The sequence below is a fragment of the Diabrotica undecimpunctata genome, chromosome 11 (genome assembly GCF_040954645.1).
Source record: "Diabrotica undecimpunctata isolate CICGRU chromosome 11, icDiaUnde3, whole genome shotgun sequence".
In the NCBI taxonomy this organism is placed as follows: domain Eukaryota; kingdom Metazoa; phylum Arthropoda; class Insecta; order Coleoptera; family Chrysomelidae; genus Diabrotica; species Diabrotica undecimpunctata.
The window spans coordinates 25,828,879-25,833,729 of record NC_092813.1 but is presented as its reverse complement, the minus strand read 5'-3'; positions in this window follow the sequence as shown (position 1 = coordinate 25,833,729).

Sequence of the window (4,851 nt, the reverse complement as noted above, 5' to 3'; positions counted from 1 at the left end):
TGCTTTTATTTATATCCACTTAATAATTAAAGTGTTATTATAAATAAAAATTAGTGAACTTATTGGAGAAAATCTGTAAGTAATTTTAATCTAATTAGATACTTACTTCACAACAAGTTCATATTGTTTATATTACCTGATGTCATTAAAAAACGAAAATAGATGATGTTAATAGTCCAGGGGCGTCGAGGCCACAAATGTTATTGACATCATATAAAACTTCTTCATAATCTGTAGCGTTAATCAATTCAACTCCAAAATTCCCATCCAAGAAACAAGCTATTTTATATAATGCTCTGGAAAACGCCAAACTTGAGGAATATCTACTTGCACTGGGAAAAATTATAGAACCAAGATATTACTTTTTCATCACGAATTTTAAATCACCGTATTTGTATTTACTAGTGAAGAATTAGTAGAAACTGTCATGAATGCTGACAACGGAAGAATAACTACCAATCAACAAATAATTTATGCTCGACGCTTAATTACACCAAATGAAAGATTACTGATCTCTAATGTTTGCCCTAGTATTCCTCACACTTTCATAGAATCTGAACTTAAAAAGTTAGGCCTCAATTTATTAACTCCAATTAATTTTTCACGAATAGGTACAACAAACCCAGAATATAGACATATACTTCGAACACATACATTTATCTCTCCTTTAGAAGCTACATTAATTCCTCCCTCAATTGTCATAAACCACGAACTAACATCTTATCGTATTTTCTTATCTTTAGAAAAACAGATGTGTTACTATTGTAAACAATCTGACCATTTTGTAGCAAATTGTCCATCCTGTACAAATCCAAATCGAAACTTTACAACAGTGCCAACTACTACTATAAATACAGTAGTTAATACTCTTCCACATAACGTCCCGATCACATCAGCATCTTCAGCGAATTCCTTTTCCTTACAATCCTCGACTATACCTTCTTTATTAACTACACCAATATTAACTGCATCCCAAATATCACCCTCAACATCATTTCCAAGTTCTCAAACTACATGCACAGATACAAATATAACAACTACCCAGTTATCAACAACACCTAATGTTTCACAACCTCATACATCAATCCCAAACTCTTCCTCAACACTATCATACCCTATCAATAGCTTATCAATTGATACCACTGATACACTTGAAATAACTAATACACCTAGTGAAGAAGTAAACACAGCTAAGCGCAGCCTTAATGAAATTTTAACCCCATCTTTACAAGAATCTAAAGAAAATTTTACAAAACCAATCCAAAACTATTGATAATTCTGAAACTATTGCTAATAGTATGGAATCCGTAAAAGATTTTATTACTAATAAACTTATAACACCGATATTAAATTTTGAACAACTAACTGATTTTTTTAAAAATGCTTTAGGATCTCCAGATAAATTGAGTCTATCTAAAACTTATACAGAAGACACATTAGGCTTACTTAATCTGTTAAAAGAGATCTATCCTCACATTATATAAAAAAAAAGAAATCGCGATGTACTAAAATAATTAATTCAATTACTCGATAACTAAAACCTCAGCTCGATAGCACTCCTCCATAGAACCTTCTCCATAAGCTCACGTTCAAGTCTATTTTACAGTGGAATTTGAACGGTTATTATACCCGTTTAGAAATGTTACAATTAATAATTGCTCAAAATTCAATGCTTCTATAATTTGTCTACAAGAAACTCGTTTTAAAAATAACAAAATTCATAATTTTTGAAATTATACAAGCGTATCTAAAATTAGGCAAAATCAAGAACATGCCAGTGGTGGAGGTTCAATTTTTATCGAGAATTCCTATGAATATTGCAGTATTCCTCTAATAACAAATTTAGAGGCTGTAGCGGCGTGCTTAGTAGGTCCACCAAAAGTTAACATCTGCAGTCTTTATATCGCACCTAATTCTGATCCAAGTATAGCAGATATCTTTTATGTCAGATTCCTACACCTCGAATTATACTGGGAGATTTTAATGCACTTAATTCATTATGAGGCCCAAAAAAATTGACAAAAATGGGGAAAAAAAAATAGAAAATATCGTAAATAATCTCAATTTAAATCTACTTAATGACGACAGGAATATTCGATATAATGCAGCAACAGGAGAGTTTTCAGCAATTGATTTGTCAATTTGTGAACCAAACTTGCAACCTAGTTTATCGTGGGTCACTTAACCTGATCTATATGGAAGTGATCACTTTCCCATCTTAGTTAACAATCTGTTGTACCATAAGCACAATACACACATCACCAAATGGTCCCTAAATAAAGCCAACTGGACAATGTTCTCAACATTGATTTCTTCATCAGCTATGAATCTTATAGAAATGTTAGACTCAGAACAAGATATTAACGAGAAAACATTATTTTTCAATAAAGTCATAATTGATACAGCGAATAAATTCATTGGAAAAACAGCATTTTATCCAAAACATTCACCTGTACCGTGGTGGAACGATGCGTGCAAACAGGCAATAAGGGAATCTAAATCGGCTTTTAATAGATATAAACGATATTAAACTACTGAAAATCATTTGGAATTTAAAAGAGTAAGAGCTAAATGTAGATTTATTATTAAAAAAAGCAAGCAAGAGTCATGGCAACAGTTTGTTTCAGAAATCAATAGATCTACTTCAATTGGTCAAACATGATTAAAAGTATATCTGGAAAAAATTCACAACACCCTATAAAGTACTTAATAAAAGACAATCAGACATTTACATCCGAATGCAATATATCTGAAATAATGTCAAATCAAGATTGTACCGCTTCTATTGATGAAAGCTATTCAATAGAATTCTTAAATAAGAAACGATTTGAAGAAAATAAAGGAATACCTATAATCAATGACACTTCATCAATAAACAATCCTATAAGCTTGACTGAACTTATTGAAACTCTTAACTTCGTTAGAAATACTAGTCCAGGACCAGATAATATACCTGTGCTTTTTCTACAGAACCTACCACTAGTAGGCCAAAAACTATTTGTCGACGACAACCCATTTTGTATTTGAATGGTCCGCCACTGCAGCCCAGCCAGCCAGCTAGTCGGTACAGACGACAGATGACAGAATGACATTCCATCACCAGCCGTTGAGAAGCATAGAACTATTTGTTATTGTTTTCATATTTTTGTGCAAATTCATAAATAAATGCAGTATTTTAGACTATTAATTAATTTCAATGAATACAGTCCACTACAACAATAAACATTGGTCCTTCGAGCCGGATATTTGTGATAAAATCAGTGCTAAAAGTGATTCACAGTTAACGGTCAAGTGAAAGAACACGTGGGATTGCCGAACAATATACAGCCAAAAATACCGGTGAGTTCCCATCTGATTCCTATACCTATTTATACTGTTTTTGTTTGTGTAAGTTGCATAAAACTATTTACAATCTATATATCTATTTAAATTCAATTCGAATCTATTTGATTAATAAACAATGTCGGACGAACACTTAAAAAGATTAATTAGAAAACGCGCTGGTTATAAAGCTTCATTTACAATTTTCTCCAAATTTCTAGAGTCTATTAAATGCAAATTAGAATTACATGATGTTGAAAAAATCGAACTAACCGACAGAATAAATAAACTAGAAAATACATTTTTAGAAATTAAAATTATCCAATCAGAAATAGAAGAATTGGCAGACGATCCCGAACCACACTTTGTGATAAGGGAAGAACTTGAAAACAATTTTTATTCACTATCGGCTAATGCCAAAGCACTGTTAAATAAATTCATTTCAGATATTGATGATAAAAAGTCGGTGACAAGCGAGCATACAAGCAATAACACTTCTATTTCTGACGGGGCTTATCGTTTACAAGGTGTAAAACTGCCAACAATACAAATTCCAAAGTTCGACGGCACATACGAATTTTGGCTAGAATTTCGAGACACTTTTGAGTCACTCATTCATACAAATGATAGTATTACAAATATTCAGAAGTATCATTATCTTCGGGCATCATTACAAGGAAATGCCGCCGCAGTCATAAAACCTATCGAATTTTCCGCAAACGGGTACAATTTGGCATGGGACTCTGTATGTGATCGATACAATAATAAAAAACTCTTAATACACAATCATATTAAAGCTTTATTTTCATTGGAATCTATTCACAAAGAATCTTTTGTAAAATTTCGTAAATTAATAGATGATTTTTCAAAACATTTAAAGTCACTTCAACAATTAAATCAGCCGTGTGAACAATGGGATGCCTTACTTATATTCATTATAACATCAAAACTAGACGAAACTACTATTAGGGAATGGGAAAAGCATATTGCTACTCAAACGGAACTACCAACTTTATCCGATCTAAAAGGATTTTTAAAATCAAGAGCAGATTTTCTGGAGGCAATTGAAATGAACATTGAAACAAAAAATAAAAGTAAGGAGAACAGGACGACTAGGGGATTCTTAGCAACAAAAACAAACTATACATGCGTCTCTTGTCAAGGCGACCATAGCATTTACACTTGCGAAACATTTTTAAATTATCCAATAAACGAAAGGTGGAATTTTATTAGATCAAAATCATTGTGTACAAACTGCTTGCGATCGGGTCACTCCAATAAACAGTGCAAACTCGGGCCATGTCGCAAGTGCAAAGCACGTCACAACTCACTTTTACACAATAATACAAATGATAGGAGCATCATTATAAGCCAAAATAATTCGGGCACGTTCAATAGAAATTCGAATATATCCAATAGCAGTATTAATACAAATCCATCACAAAGTACAAGTGAGCCAATAAATCCAGTAACAACTAACAATACATTTTGTGGTAACAGCATGCTTTCTTGTTCTGATACAGGCTATGT